General features: G+C 40.6%; 1 protein-coding gene across 10 annotated transcripts in view; it reads left to right on the top strand.

Annotated features, from left to right (window-relative positions):
* TBXAS1 (thromboxane A synthase 1) overlaps positions 1–17,186 on the top strand; it is a 259,778-nt gene that overhangs the window by 31,627 nt on the left and 210,965 nt on the right. The window lies entirely within an intron of this gene.

Here is a 17,186-nt window from a genome sequence, read left to right as displayed (position 1 = left end):
ACCTCCCCCCTATCCTGACAATTTCTTTCAGAAATTATATTAGCTGAACTGGGAGTGTTTTCCTGACTTTTCACTTGCATTTATCTTCAAATCCTGCCTTCCAGTAAAATAATGGGGCTTTTCTCAATTGTATGAGTGTTCAATAAAAGGTTTTAGGGACTGTTGCAGAAAAAAATAATCCAGCAAAAATCCAAAGCTAATCTGGAAGAGAATAGTGATGGCACCATTAGTTTAGCAGAACTGTGGCAGCAATGTAAATGACAGATCACTTTGCATATATTTTGTTATTCTTTCACCCTGTTGAGCTTTCTTAAATTTCCTTCTGTGTTCATAGAGGATCTAGAGAGACTAAAAAGAGTCAAACTCGTACTTGATGTGTGTTGCTGTATCAAATAGGTGGGTGAGCCTGCTTTCTTAACAAGATCTTTCTTAACAAGATGCCCAAATAATTCTAAATATCCAAGTCCTACATCCTCTGAATTTTATTGGGAAAAAGAACAGTAGCTCCATTAAGACCATGTTGTTCACCTGTAGACCTGTGCACCTTTGGGAGCTTAAGGGGGAGAGAGAGAGGACAGAGGCACATCCACAGTTCAGAAAAGCAGCGGATCAGCTGGTGAGATCTGGCCACCTGTGAATCATTTGAAATAGCCTGATACTTCCACATAGCTCATGTCCAGATGTGCCGAGATCTCCAAAGACCTGGAACTGCTCCTTGTAAATCTTAGGCACCGTCTGGTGTGTGTTTGCCCAGGGCCCCATTTTCTGGTTCAGTTTAGGAAAGGCTGTTCCTCCCCTTGAAGTAAAGACATGGTGGTTTAGTGCACATTTGGTCTTGCCATTAACAAAGCTAACTCTAATTGCAGAGTTAAACCAGACTCATGGCTGTGGTCAGTTACTCCTAAATTGAGGGCCTACCATAAAAGTTTCAAAAAGTTCAACTTAGCAGTGAGGTGGGAAATTGTCTAACAGTAGAGACACCCCATTCAGTGTGTCTGCTTTCCTGGCTGAAAGTGAGCTCTGTGAAAAGCATCAAGAAAAGGCAGCAGAAGTTTTATACGGGAAAAGTGTTTTATACTTGTAACTGCCAATGGTTACTACTAACCAATCTTGTTGATCTACAGATTCAAGTTTATTTTTAAGTAGCTTGTTAAATATGGGTGCCTACAGATCACTCTTTCAATGGGAAGCTGGCAATGACTAAACTTGCAATAAAATAAGCCATGGGCTGTTGGTAGGTTTCCTGATGGCTGAGCTGTTCACATCTACTTATCTCAGTAAAGTGAAGTGCATGCACCAGTAAGGTTAAATCTTGAAACACATCTGCAAGTGTGGTAGTTGTTCAAACTTCTCAACTTTCTAATTTGAGTCTATTTTGTTGAAATTTTTTATACTACCTGCGTGTTTAAACAAAGCAGTAAAACTCAATGCATGCTCACATCTTCCTTTATTCATGACTGAAACCTTGGGTTCAAGGAATTATTTAAACGGTGTGTAAAATGGTTACTAATATAAAGGCAGGTCTCTAATTCTAGAGAATGTTTTTATTGCAATTGTGTTGTGTACCTGATTATCTGGCTCTTCTAGGAGTTAGAAAACAGGAGTATTGTGTATGGCAGGAGTAATAATAATGTAATAACTCTTAAGGTTCCTTTGGGGTTTTCTTTATAAGCCTTATCCTAATTTTTCAATAACTGCTGAATTTTTTTTTTTTTTAGCTTTTTCTTCCAGGATTGTGTCTTTTCAGAAGGGCAGTCCTGGGGAAAGGGAGGAATGAATATTTGCAGTTGTAAATTTTGTTATTTATTGTTATTTTGTTAGTGTATGATTGATTGGGGTCATGTTGTGTCAACTGTTGTGTGAATATAAAGAACAAGCAGTTTGTCCACCTTGTTGGCTGTAAAAGGCTTAGTAAGGCTCAACAGAAGGCAGTTGCAGGTAGAGGAGAGAGTAAAAAGATCTAATGCACACTAGAATAGGAACGTGGTCATGGCAACATTGGTGTTATTGAGCTCTTTCCTTAGCACGATTTTTGTGGATGAGGGTGCTCAGTGGTTTAAATGACAGCCTTGAGCTGCTGTCCATGGGCTCAGCCTCAGTCCCTGTGAGTGTGTGTATTGTAAGGCCAGCTGGGATTTGTCACAGTTCAGCTGGCAGGTGGTATCTTGCTAAACTGCGATAAGACCAATCTCTTCACATTTTTGGGTATGGTGAGGTCATATGAAAGAGGGAGAGAAGAAAGGGTTGATTGGGAAAGGGAGGAAGGCTGTAGCTGCATAAAAATAAACTTACAGGAAAGATTCAAGTCTTAGGGAGAAACTTGGATGATTTGATAATTTTTAGGCTGTTATTTATGGTACAATGAAGTTCATCAATAACTCTTTATAACAAATTTTGTAATAGCACATCTCTGATTTCTCATGACTTGTTTTCACTGTAATATGAAGGTGATGCTTGTAGTGCAATATGTCAATTTTAAATCAATGGAAGCAACTATAACCTCTCAGTGTTTGTCTTCTACATAACCTTAAGTCAGCTCTAAGGAGAGGCTTTGTAAGGTAGTCGATTAAATGTTGGGAGCAGAAAGAGCCGTGAAGCTTTTTGGGTACATAGTCTATTTGGATTTGAATGGGAAATTGTTTTTTTGGTAATCTGTTAAATTAAGAGGCTGCTCAAGCCTCTTCACTATCCCCCATTCCTGAAGGATTTAGTCATCTGCTACCCTCTCCATTCTTGCTATTTGTTCTCTGTAGGTAAAAGTCTCTTCTTGCAGATTTCTTATCATGGATGCTTGAATGTCTGTTACTACATCATTATTATTGTGATAGACAGGTTGCTGCTTTATTGACCACAAAAAGGCATAATATGGCTAACTACCCAAGTTCAGTAATACCAGTGGCACAACACTTAGTGCTCTTAAAAAATGTCTTGTCTGTGTCCTCCCCTGTGATTTCTTCCACCCAAACTGATTACCAGAGCAGTTTCTTTTAAGAACACTTTCTTTCTCAATTGCAAGCACTGCTGTGTCTATTTGCCTAATCTCTGTGAATCTCAGTTTTTTTTTTTTTTAGGCATGAAATAAAACCAAACTCTTAAGGAAAGAAAGAGGTTAACATTTACAAATCCCAGTGATATTCTCTATTGAAAAATAGAGTAGTATATCTATGCAACATATTGTTCATTTTCATTTCAAACATATGCTGAGTTGGATATCCCATGCTTGGCTGTAGCTGCAAACATTGCTTTGTGTCTTTCCTTTTGCTGTCTGGGTAGATGTTTGATAAAATGAAAGCATGAGTTTATCTTGCTTTAAAGTTTAATGTACCATAAGCTGAGCATTATGAAGAAGCTGTCACAGCATTCAGATACCTGTGTTCAAACTGGATTATCAACCTCTTGTCTAAACAAACCTGGGTTTTTTTAGAAACATGGAGGCTGGATGGGAATGTTTGTTTATGTTTGTAAGCTCGGTGTCTAATTGCATGCTTTCAAACATAGCAAAACATAAACTAGTGGTGTTCCTGTCTGTTTCTGAAAAGCTAAGTAATTCAGAAAGATGTCATTTTTACATTGAAGTAACATTAATGATTACTTGTGCTAGAGACAAGTATAGAAAGACTTAGAGATTGGGGTATCCCTAGATCAAGGTACTACCCCCCCAGCGCAGAACAACTCAATCCTGACCCAAAGAATTTGCAGTCTCTGATAAAAAAGAATGAAAACTAAACTTAATATTTTTCCTCCTCTGACCTTAAGTCAATTGCATATAGTTGGATGAGGACATACTTAGGCATTGGGGCACGTGTGTTAGAGTTCTTCAGCTGGTGCCATACCTGCACTAAACAGCATCAGGAGTTGATCTCAGGACAAGGTAGTATTTCCATACAGGTCACTTCAACGCCATCGCTTGTTTGGCATTACTTTGCATCTGTGGTTTTGGAAAGGGCACTAAAGGGAAAGTTTAGAGGTAATCTTTCTCTAGCAAAAACTTTATTCTGGTTTTAAGGTTTTGCATTCTGGTCATAAGGTTTTGCAGAACCTTACTGTTTGGGATTGAGTTAGCTAAAACTAATTTTTTTTTCTAAAGTAAATGCCTCCTAATACTACATCTTGGACCAACTTTTTCCCCTCAAAAGATCACTATTTACAAAAGCTATTTGGCAGCTAGAGCTCTAGGTTTATGGTCTGAGTGCAGGCATAAGGGAAGTAGATTATTTTCCCTAACACATAATACTTCTGGATAGATTCAGGGACAGGCACTACAAAACTTGCATCCTTTCTGGGTAGGTAGGCCTAATTTTTCACCTGACACTGCTGCCATCAAGGGCACAGGGCTGCTAGGACCACTATGGCTGGAAACAGGCCTGGGTGTGGAGCATCAACAAACACTCAGAGGGATGTACAGCTCTGCTCAGGATCTTCGAGGTGAGAGATTCAGAGTGTCAAAGCCTCTCATTTCCCTGTCTGGCAGAAGGCACAGCTGTAGACACAGAGTGCTCAGGGGCTGGTGCTCCTGTACTGCTGCTGGACTTGTCTCTGTCTCCCACATCCTTCTGACCAGCACAGCCTGACCTCTGAGCTGGAATCTCAGATTATGGTCCCTAATGGGGCTTCCCCTATTACATCCTTGTAGCTTCTCAGTTTGCAGTGAACCCAGCATCAGGTTTACAGGGTCAGAAGGCTGGGAAGTTTTGGGGTTTTTAATATTCTGTTAACCCCAGCTGGTGCGTTTTTATTTTTAAATTTTTTTTTCCCTAAAATGGCCATTATCAGTGGAAATCATTCTGCTTCCCTCCCCTTCATTTGAATGTCCTATCAGAAAAGCTAGAAGGATCTGACTCAACAGAAAACACCAGCAAATCACTGTTGATGACAGAAGAAAATCTAAAAGATTCTGAATTGTCTTTGTCATGCAGTTTCACATCAAGCAAATCTGTAATTCCCACTAATGTGTCAAACATAATTTGATCCCACAACTGTGCAATATATGGCCTTGCCTAAATCAAGTATCTCTAGGTGAGGTTGAGAAGGAACAGAATAAATTACTGAGTTATAATTGGGAGAGGTGCCATTCCACATATGACTAAATACTTTATTCCTCTGAAAACAAAGTAGATTTGTGTAGATTTGATCATCCAGAATGAAGTTCACTCAGTGCCCTGATGATGCTGCTTTTAGGTAAACAAAGTTATCTTGCTTTTGGGGGAAGAAGCAGAACAGTTTTCTCTTGTTGCTATTGCAGCTTCAGTCCCTAGGTTCTCTGGGGTATACTCAGAGGCTGTTATAACCCCTTGGTTATCCAGTGTTGGGCCTTTCATGCTGTGCAGCTGTGGTGTTGCTTTGTTGCATTGCACTACAAAACTCAGAAACTGTCTCTGCTTGTTTTGTTTTGTTTTCAATTTAGGGATTACATGCCCAGCAGTGTTTATTTGAAGCCCCACAAGTGGTTGTTGAGTTTTTTGTTTTAGTGAAGGTGCACTTTATCCTAAAAACTCTGAAAAAAACTCACTATCCAACCTATTAATTCCTTGTGGATTTTGTTTTTCCCTGAACTTTTTCATGCCTTTCCCCATTAAATCCCAAATTAAAGTATAGTTTGATTTTAGTGAGTGGAGGTTGGAGCCTTAATAGTATGTAAAGGCAGACCTACAGGGATAGGATGGCTTCCTTTCACAAACCTGGTATATTTATCTGTGTTCTGCTATGGTTTCCAGATCCAAGACCAATGGAGTGAACTGCAAAGCTGGATAATGCACACAAATAGCTCAAGAGCAAACAGGAGCTGGAGTCAGCCCCTGAGCCATCCAGTTTTTGCTTCCACCTCCCATGGGGCTTGGAATGGCCTGAGTCTGGTTTCAACTGGGTTGCATCGGCAGAAGAGACCAACAAGGGAGGGAAGTACTCTGACTTCTCCATCGGGCAGCTTCTGCCTGGGAGCCTGCTCTGGAGCTGCACTCAGCTCTTCTGGGCCTGCAGTTTGGTTCTAACTTTTGATCTGGTCTTTGCCTTTGGGTAGGTTGCTTTGTTTAACTTGGAGATATTTGGGCCCCTCTCAAACTGATTTTGGGTACTCCAAATTATCTTCTAGGAGCTCCTGCCTCCATCTACTGACAGTATTAGGAACATGAGGAACTTAATACCCTGCTGGTGTATTAAATGGAATTGAAATTATATGATGGGAGAAGGCAACGTAAACAACTTCCTCAGAGAGAAGGCTCTGCAAGCAGTGCAGCATTGGTGGAGATCCATTGCACTGGGGCTGTCTCTTGCTGTGTCTGCATTGAATTGCCAGGCCCAGAGGGGCCTCTCAGGTCTGCTGCCAAGTCTTCAAACACTGCCATGAGCTCTGCTCTTCCCTGAAGCCAGGGGTGCATACTGCAGTTCCTGTGACTGTCCTGCTCTGGGGGGACTTGTTCCTCCTGTGCTCCAGGGTGTGTGGATTTTTGTCACTCCAAGATAGCACACACAGCGTCCTGCCAGCATGCCTGTGCTCCCTCTTAAATGAAAAGTTAAAACAATTTGTAGTTTTGACAGGTCAGAACTCCTCAGCATGCTGAAATATAGATCTATGCTCTCTTTTTTTCTTGTCTCCTTTAACATTGCTCCCATTATTTAAAAAAATTGCACGTATTCTTCTTCACTTCTTTTTGTCTTTGCATTAGATTTCATCCATACCAATGTTTGTTTTGTCCTCGCTGCTGGCTCACAGGTAATTTATGCCTTTGATTGCCATGGCTTGCTCTTCTGTAGGGGAGTTTTATATTGTATTTAATGGAGCTGTCTAAAAAATGCTTTAAAATATTGACATATTATTGAGAGATTGTTTTTTATCAGTTCCTCTTGATACACCCAGAATCTTTAGATGGATTTTTCTCTCTCTTATCTTCCTAGTTCTCTTTTTGTTTTTTTTTTTTTCCCTATTGAAAACAAAGTTTACTGTTCCATGAGCTTAGTATATGCTAACTACTGTGAAGCAGCTGAAAGAGTTCAAAATATTTTCTGGTTTGGGTTTGGATATGCATTTATTTCACTTTCCCAGGAATAGCAGAGGAGCTTGAGAAAATGATGTTCCATGTCTGCCTCTTCCTTCCCTTGCTTTATATGCCATTGCTTACATTGGTGACAATTTCTTTGAAGCTTTACTTGTTTATTTGACATGTGTTATCTATGATTGGAGTTATGTGAAGGCCAATAGGAATACAAGAGTTTTAATGAAGGGATCATCTAGCATGAGGGAGATTCTTCATATGCATTCCTTTGGTAGTTTCCTGGCTAGGTGCTGCTTTTGTGGTTCTGCAAAACCTGTGAAGTTGTTGGGGGAGCAAGGAAGCAGCAAACAAGGAAAAGGGCAAAACTCATGATATTATTTTTTTGACTCGGTTAGGAAAAGAAGGTGGGTGCCCAGCAATGGCTGGGAAAAAGACTGTAAAAAATGACTGAGGACAGCAAAATATGACTCCATGAATTGCAGATAGTTGTTACAGCTTGAGGTCAAGTATATTAGGGCAAATTGAGGCTGAAAGAAAGGAGCTGAACTGAGATGTGTGTTGGGATTAGGAAATGGGGTAATGTCTGTGTGCTTGCTTATATGGACAAAATAAAGTCTACTTCCTTGAAAAGAATAGTTCTTTTCAGCCACTAAAAACCTTGTGATGCTTTTTTTGAGTTGAGGGCATGGGAAGGATGAAAAGGCAGTAGACTTTACAGGAGATGAGTAATTGGTAATTGTATGATCACAAGCTCCTGCTGAATGAATGCTCTTGGATGAGAACTCTTGGCAGAATTCTGAACCTGTAACCCTTGGTATTGTTTTAGTTTACTTGGTGGCAATAAATCTGATATAGTCTGTGCATGCATGTTTGTGGTTTCTCATCCAAAAAGCTCCAAAGAGCTTTTATGTAAACACCCTTTCAGTAGAGCTATAAGAATTGAAGAGGTTGTCAAGGCATGTGCTTTGAAATGTGGGAAAGACATGAAATAAAGCCATCCTGGGAGAGGAAGGAGCAGCTAAAGGATCTTCAGTGGATTGCATGCTAGCATGACAGACAGAGTGATGGTGGTCAAAAACTGCAAGGGCCCTCTTTCATCTTTAAAATATCTATATGATCTGTTTGTTCTCCAAAGACTTTAACAAATCTCTGTTTTAAGATTTTCTGAAATACTCTTCATGGCTTGAGATGAAGCAAGCTCTCCCAAAAGAGTTCTCAGTACAAGCTTCATAGCAGCAAAACTGAGAAGCTGCATATTTATGCTTGGATAGATTTCAGTGAGTGTAAGATTATTGTACTGGACTGATTAATGTCTCTGAATGCTGTGATGAACCCTCAGTATGGGACCCTGAGCTGACCAATAGTTGCTCAGCAGTCATTCAGGTCAGAGTTCTGGCCAGCAGCTTCAGGAAGAGCAAACACCTCTTGGTGGTACCAGAGAGGCTTCGGATCCCCTCCTGTAGCTCGTGAAACAGGGTTGTTCTGGAGTAATATTCAGCAGCCTTCACTTCTGTGTATCTGGCTTGCTGTCTCTCATCCCTTCTTCAGAGGTAGGAATTGGTGGTACAAAGATAAAGAATCCTCCGTTTTGCTAACTATTCCTAGATACGGCAACAAACCTTGAGCTTTTCCTATTTCAGAATAATAGTATTTTAAAATTTATTTGCCTACTGGAAAGTTTTAGTCCTCACATAATTTCTCACAGATTGTGGAGTTGTGTCTCTTGGCAGTTGTGTCTCTTGGTGGTTGTGTTTTAAAATTTTAAAAAGTTTAAATTTTTAGGAGTAATTAAGTATTCAGTGGTTTCACAATATATTTTCTTTCCCGAGTTGTAACTTTTGTTTAATATGAATGGAAGTGCTCTCAATTTGAGTGGAAAAGCAGCCATCTGGTGTTCTCCTAGGACACAGAGATGTTGTCTGTTAGTAACTGAAAGAGACCATCAGATCTTGGGTGTCAGGCACAGAGGAGTGAGGGACCTCCCCAAGCAAGGCTGCAGAGCGAGCTTGGAATTTTAGTGGTGGGCACAAGTTGGTGGAAGGACTGCAGGAACCTGTGCCTTCTCAGGCCATGAATCTCATAAGGGCTGGTGTATTTACAATGTAAGTATGTTCATCCTGCCAGGACTCTGTCTGAGATTTGAGAATTGGCATTTGGGTAGTTTATTCCTAACCTGCCTCCTCAACTTTAGGAGACTCTAACCATTGAGAAGCATGGTATGAAGGCCTTTATTTCCATGGCAGCTTGGTGGCTTAGTTCCTCTTTCAGGCTTTAACTGTGTCACTGGTGGACATTTCCTATTTAATTTTTGACATTGCTAAGGATGCTGTGCAGTAAAGCCTTTTTCTCCCTCATTCTCCCCATTTTTTATTTACGTTCCTGAGTGAGAGCATAGCCAAGCAGTGAGCTCAGTGCCATGGAAGCATTTTATATTTTGAGCAGAGATAAAAATCTCATTCCTTCTATAAACAAAACAAATCAACAGATGATGCCCAGGAGAACCATTTCTCTATAGCCATTTTCCTCCAGCTGCTTTCTATTCCGTGCAGCTTGCAATGCACCATATGAAATACGTGCCTTTCTGTGTGTGCGAAACACAAGTTTCCTCCACACAGTAGCAGCTTCATCATAAAAAAATAAACAAAAACCACCAAAAACTCCCACTTTTTTTTTTCTTTTACAGTGCTGTAATAATAAGGTTACTAATAAAGCTGAGATGCTTGGTTGTTTAATAGTGCGTAATTTAGCAATGCTAGAGGATATACTGGAGGAACTCTGCAGTCACAGCCACTGCATCTTCCCTCTGAATGGGTTTGGACTGTTGTCCATGGGAGGATGAGGGACAGAAATAATCTGAGGGAGTCTGAGAGCCTCATAAACATGGCAGAGATGAGAATACAAAAAACCAAAAAAAGCTAATTTTAGAGTTTGCTGCCCTGTGTGTGCTTGCATGTGTCCCTGTGTCAGTGAGGAGATCCTCTCCAGTGCTGCATCAGCTTTGTGGCTGGGCACAAGCTTGTTGCAGGCATGAGATTGGTGGAAGGCAATAGGAATTGGCCCCTTCAGCCTGTTGTAAGCCCTTGGCTGATGGCACCTCTTGCTTCCCTTTAGTTTGGCCATGGTGAACACCTCAAAGGCTGAGGTGGATGGCCAAAAGTTGCAGAGGGGGTGGGGTTGAGACCCCGGGGTGCCATGGAAGGAGATCTTGCAAGGGAAAGAGCAGAGGGTTGTCTGGATGAAGAGCTGGTAGGTAAAGTGTATGGCAAGATCTCAAGAAGCTTGGGAATAGTCAGAGGTCAGCCCTTGGCAGAGGTGCAGCAGCTGGTATAGCCTATCTTAGCAGAATCTTTCTGCTCAACTCCCTCTCCTGAGATGTGCTTCTGTACAGGAGGAGGGGGGTCAAGCCAGATGTTCCTAAGCTGGAGCCTGGGAGAGTAGTATCTATCCTTGCAGGGGCAGAGAAAGGTGATAAAAGTTTGAACATTGCTAGGTTAATGGGCTGTCCTTTTGCCATAAAGAGTAGCCTCTGAGATGTGAAGGAACTTGGAACTAGTGGGGGAACAGGAGGGCAGTAAAATTTGGCAACATTACTTTTGGTCATCTTGATAAAGCACAGCTTAGAACTGAAGGAGAATATTGTGGTTTCACATCCAAAAATCTCCTGAGATCTTTCATGTAAACACCTTGCAAGTATCAATGTATGTATACATTGACATTTACATATAAACACAGAGCAAGTGATTCAGGACAAGCAACTTCTAAATAAGCAGCCAAACGTAACTGATCTGATTGTTGGAGAGATCATGTTCAGTGCCCAAAGCAACCCCCTTATCCCATCTCTAGCCAAATGACTCCTGGCAGCTAAGGAAATAACCTTGGGTAAAACCAATAGAATTTTTATAACAGAGACGTCAGCTATTGACCCTGAGTGTATTTTATGACAGCGCCTGGGTTTTGCCTTGTATATCTTCATTCTGGTGTTGATCTGTTGTTCTGTGTTTTTGAAAAACGGCAGTCTCTCCCCAGCCCTCCAGGATCTGTCACTGCAGCACCAGGCTGTGGGTTCACACTCATCAGCACCAGATCATTCTCCAAGGCAGAGCTCATCGGGACAGGGCTGGGCACATGAGGCAATTTTGATTTATCTAACTGGGGTGCAAGACAGGTAATTGATACCGTTTCTGCTATGCTACAGGGAAAACAAAGGCTGTACCTGGTTTGAAGTTCACTTTTCCATATTAATACATTTCGGTTAAAAGAACTTTTTTCCTACCAAATCAATTCTTTGTGTGGTATGGCTGAGATGGTTTTAATCAGAGGCTTCTTGCCCTAAATCTGAGTTTACTGAATCATCAAAACAGGGTCTCAAACTTGTGTGAGAACCAAGTTCTATTTACTTTGCTAAATTGCCCTGGTAAAGTTAGGGAGCAGCAAAAAAATTTCAGTAGAAATTTCCCTGCCTGACAAGTGCACATGAATAATTTTTTTTAAAAAAACTTTGTATTTGTGAAAGTGTTTCCCAAGTTTATTTGCTTATGTCTGAGCATTTAGGCTCGCAGTATCTATGGAGCTTTAAGGAAATGAAAGCTGTGTTGTAACACAGCTGACTTTTTTTTCTCCCCCACAGAAGTGAAATATTTCAGGTGCTTAGTTCTTTTGAAAATCTGGACTTAAAGGGGGTGGTTCACAACGGGAAATCATGTTGCAATTTTTGGTAGCTGTGTCTGATTGTTTTTCTGGGTGGCACTCTTTAGGGTCAAGTTACAGGGCTGACTATAAGATGTAAAACCATTTTGGTAAAGTTTACATGGACAGCCTCTCATTAATTGTCCAAGGAATTCTGAACTCTTAAATAACAGCTCTAGGCTGATTTACTAGTGCAAGCTCTTTAAATTCATGGGCTGAATTTGGCTTGCATTGCTTAGAATAGTGATAAAACAGTATTGTGGGGTTTTTTCTTTCCTACCTGACAACATTATTCTCCCACCTTTCAACTTTCACACGGACATTTTTCTGACTGAAAAATGTTGTTAAACATAATATTGATACAGTAAAAGAGTAACCCACACAGAAACCCAAGCTGCACCATAAATCCTTCTCTGAAGTTGCTCACACCGGTTATGTAAATAAAAGAAAATTGATGCTGTTTGCAGAATGTGATGATATAGGGGAAATTTCTCTTATGTGATAGAAATTGTGTGCGTCCATGTGTGCCCCTGTACCTGTCCCCCCACCCAGCTCTTTGTAGTTTTGGTTAGCTCTGTAGATGATATAGACACCAGAGAGCCACCCCCCGCCTCCCTGAGGCAGAAAATGTCCTTTCTCAAGGTTTCACAGAGGATCATTACAGTGACTGTTTTGTCTTTTCCTTGCTTGGGAAAGACCTTTTGACTGAAAAATATATTGCTCAGTTCAGGAGGAATTACTGTATGTAACCAAACACTAATGACTTCCTTTGAATGTGGTGGGTTTTGGTTCCAATTCTAAATAATGTATTGTATCTCCACAAACTAAGGGATGCTTCAACCCCTGTGACTGCTGATCCCCAAGGAGGCAGCTGATCCATCTATGGGGGTTTTAATTTTAAATTGCATTGCATTTGTAAATAGCTGGTAGCCAAAATCATTATCATTGTGTTAATTTAAAGATCAGTCAGCATTTTCAAGGGCTAGGCAGTTTCAAGAGCTTTCTCTGAGCAAGTTGGAGGCTTTGTCTTGTAGGCTGTGAGCAAATTGTTATAAAACACAAGAGAGCTGGTAGGAGTTTGTGGAATCATAATTAATTGACAATGGTTTTTCAAAAATGACATTTTTCAATTTAAAATAAGCTGTTAAAACAATTTAGAAGAGTGTTGTGATAGTCCCTTGACACATGTGGGGAGCTTTGGGTTAAACATATAAATAATGCTGAAAAGACTATATTTAGTTCCAGACTGATCCAAGGACAACTGAAAAATTGAAGGTCAAATAACAAAACGAAGAAAAGAAAATTATAGCCCTCCTTGTTCTGTTCTGCAGCATGCTGCTTGGCAGCCGTGAAGGTTCAATGCAGTGGAATTTGTCACATACAACTATTTATGATTTGTACTTTAAGCAAAGCAAGTAAGCATGAAGTGTATGTACCTATTGACAGCAGCACATCACTGAGTCCTGTCACACTGAATCTGGAGAGCAGCTCTGGATTACTGCAGAATTTTGGAGGGCTGGATATCAAAAGATCTATGATAACCCAATTAAACTTCAATCAATCACAGATTCCTCCATGCTCTTGACCCTTAGGCTCTAGCAGTTTCTGCTTGGAACTGAGCTGAAGTGCAACCAGGTGCTAAACGGTGGGTCAAGACCACAGCTTGTTTTACTATTTTTATTCGTACAAGCTTTTAAAACTATGGAACAGGAAGAACTCCAGTTCACAACTAGCTTGGGAGAACTTTCAGTCTGTGCTTGAGCAGGAGTTTTTTGAAACAGCCCAAGTGTAGAGCTCAGTGCTTCCAACTGCAGAGACAAGGCCATGGCTTCAACCCATCTAAGTGAACCCTTTGGTGGTGGTAATGGCTCTTTTCCTTCCTGGTGGAGACACCTCCTGCATTGCTGATCTGGTCAGGATCTGAGGTAGGTGCCAGCTGTGTTCCCTTCATGTAAAAGTAATATCTCACTTGAGTGGCTGCAGGTAGCACAGGCGCTGCTGGAGCCACAGGACCACAGCTCAGCAGGTCGTGTCTATTTATTCAGCTGAGGATCTGCAGAAGTTTGGTGAAACTCTGAATGCTCAGCCTGCTGATACATTGATGGAGATTGTCAGTGATGTGATTTCTACAATCATGTTTATGCGATGTTTCACTTGACCTAATCTTGCCAAGCCTGATCATGCCTGCCTGTCCCCTCGCACAGCTCCCAGCTTGCCCAGAGCACTTTCCTACTGGCCAACCAGGCCACAGTCCTGGGGCCAGATCCCTTCCCTGGAGTATCTGCTGGCCACTTTGCTTGAGACTTGTTCTGACTGTTCTGTTTTTATTAGGAGGTTTTGGTAGTACACGGTGTAATTAATTATTTTCACATTTAAACTAGTCTCCCACTAGCCTTCCTCTCCTTGAGCTGCTTATGAAACCTTATTCTGTTGAAACTACAGGATATTAACTCACTGAGTAGTGCAGTTTTCAAATTGGCTAATATACTTTAAATTAGATGTGTCCATTGCACAGACAATGTCTATTCAGACAAAGCTTTGGCTACCAGTTATGTGCAAATCAAAAGCATTTTTAGCAGTTTTAAAAGATTAGTGGGAATACATGTGGTCCAACTTGGCTAGCAGCTTGTCCCAGGATGAGTGCACTCAACTCTGAAACCACAACATTCAGAGAAACAGACTTCTTTGCTTAGATGGAAACCATGTCTTGCATAATTTGTGTTTCTGCAATTTCACTTTAAATCTAGGCTTTGCCTGTCAGAGATAATGGGAAACTATTATTTCTTTCAATTACTAGCTGGCTGTTGTTTACATTTCCTATGAGCATCTCTCTGTCTCTCTCTTTCTGTCTCTTTCCCCCTCCCGTTTCCCTCTCTCTCTGCCTCTCCTCTCCCTGTTCCCTCCCTCCCTCTCTCTCTCCCCCCTAAAAATATTTTTATGCATGCTGTATCTAAAAAAAAAAAAATAATCAAAGTGGAGGCCCAGTAATTAGGGTCATTCCTCTAGCAATGACTTAATATCTTTGCAGAAGCAAAAAACAAATTTGGATTGTCCTCAGCTGAAGTCCCAGATGATACATCATTTTTAAATCTCATTGTTTCTTCAGCTCCTGAATTTATTATATACTGAATCTTGACTGTGTTTCAGAATAAGGTGGAATCTCAGTTATGGTTTAGAGGATTGGTCGAAGTCTTATCCTGGTGAAGGACCACATAAACTGAAATTGAAATTTGGCCTAAGAAAGTTGTGTATTCTGATTCTTGTAAATGTGTCTCTTAATAGACATGTTTCTAACAAGTGTGTGCCCATTCTTTTTTTTTTTCTTTCAGTATTACAAGGAGCAGTGGCATGAACAGTGTATCTTTTCAGTAGCTCATTTGTTGTGCTCTTCACTTACAGCTTCATTTCCTTTACCTCCTACATTTACACATTATTTACAAAATCATTCTGAGTTAATAAACTTGTATATGCAAGCATCTGATTTTTTTTAACCACCAAGATATTAATGATTTGTGTGAGGAATCCCTGGGTAAAACAGCGAGTTCAGCAGTGGCACAGGTGAATATGGGTACAGCTCTAGCTTTGCTTTCATATATAAACTTTGACACTTGGATATGCATGTATAAGAAGAGAGAGATAAATTACTGAAACCATCATTTCTCTTACTGTTGACTACCAAAAAAGAAATTAAAAGGGAGCTCCCAGCCCTCACTGTTCATGGAATGTCACCACAGCATATTTTGGAGTTGTTTTTGAAGGGTCATTAACCTCACTATCTAAAAGCAAGCAAGCAACCAGCATTCTTCTAGCTGTCAAATACAAGTTAAATGGATTCTTTTAAATTAGTTTTTGTCTCTGAAGAGCATTCTGTTGTTTATGCTTAGTCTGTAAGGGTGTTCAAATGTCCCAGTTAAGGTCAGAGACAGTCACATCAGGAGAAATAATCTTTACACAACATGGTATCTTGCTACGCATACCTTTGTGATGAGAGGAATATACCTTTCCCAACATGGTCGAGTAAGAAATACCTTAGCAGCATAGAAGGCTTGATTATGATCTTTTATTACCTTGCTGTAAAGCAAGATCAGCACCACTGAACTCCTGGAGTTGCTCTAAATTGAAGTGTGAACTCTGAAATACAGAGCAGAATAAAATAACTTTATACACTTTAACGTGGAGAAGTCAGTGTGGCAGTCCCAGCAGGATTAACTGCATTCAATCAGTTTCAGGGCTTGTATATCCCAGCATTGTAGGTAGGCTTGGGAAGCTTAGTTAGCAGTAGAAATGTCACTGCTCTTCCACAGAATGCTCTGGTAACAGCCAAACCTCCTAAATAATCATCATCCCTACTGTTCAGTGTGTGAATGCTGGGAACAGAAGTGTTGGGGGAATCTTTCGCAGTTCTGGCAGGAAATGTGTCTCTTGGAGAACAGGAGACTTTCCACTGGCGCAAGTCCTTGCTTTTCAAGACCTGTCTCTTTGCTGAGACAGCCATCTGGCCATCTCAGAGGGATGGCAGTTTGTGCTGCAGTGCTGCTGGGGGTGGGTGTTATCTTTCCAGGTGGCAAGGAAAGCCTCTCCTGCTTGCATGCCATTGCCGTCGGCAGAATGCGCAACTGCAGGGTTTTGAATGCTTAGATTCATTATTCAAACTCCAAAATATTGTGCAATCTTTTAGCAGAAGTTTGTTTGTTTTTTTGTTTTGGTTTTGTTTTTGGTTTTTTGGCAAGGAGTGGAGGTAAGCCTAACCTTGGTGACTCCCACTTTTGCTATTCAAGCCATAAGCGTGTCTTTACTTGCTCACAGGTTTCAAGAGTTTGAGATTGCTTTTGGTTCTACCAAGCAATAACAAGCCTAGAAATAAACTCTAGTTGGGCCTCTTTATCTGTGTCCAAGCTTCACTTCCTTACGCAATCATGCAATTTTAATATTGATGCTTTCAGAAAAATCCAAATAATGAGGGATTCATGATAAAGCTGTGAGATTTTGTTGCCAGGTTTATTCTTGTGCAGCAGAACTAATAAAACTTTAAGGAAGAAGCCTTAGCCAAGTTTTTAAAAGTAGGTTATTTTTCATTGTGCAAAACAAAATTAAAAACAAAGAAAGAAACCCAAAGCTTGGAGATTGAAACTCAAGTTAATTTAATTTGTGTGGCCAGTGTAGGCTTTTTGGTGAACTGAAACCAGGCAAACATGTGCCAGGTGCATAGAAAACAAAATAGTATCAGTATGTTGGCTATGAACAAATCTTGGTTTCCTCCTCCTTGCTTGCCTGATATTACAATGAAAGTTGGCAAAAGGCAATACAATTGCACGTGATTAGATGTTGACAGCCAAGGAGCCTGAATTTCTGTTTACAGAGGGGAAAATGAGGAAAAAAACCTGGGGAGTAAAACTTCCTATATGTCTTTACACAGTCCTGGAAAACATGAGGTAAAAAAAATGTAAGAGAGCCTGTAATACTAATCTGATTGAGGAAAAAAAATCTCCAAAATGTTGTAATGAAAGAAAT

The sequence above is a fragment of the Taeniopygia guttata genome, chromosome 1A (genome assembly GCF_048771995.1).
Source record: "Taeniopygia guttata chromosome 1A, bTaeGut7.mat, whole genome shotgun sequence".
NCBI lineage: Eukaryota > Metazoa > Chordata > Aves > Passeriformes > Estrildidae > Taeniopygia > Taeniopygia guttata.
This window is presented reverse-complemented; position numbering and strand designations above follow the sequence as displayed.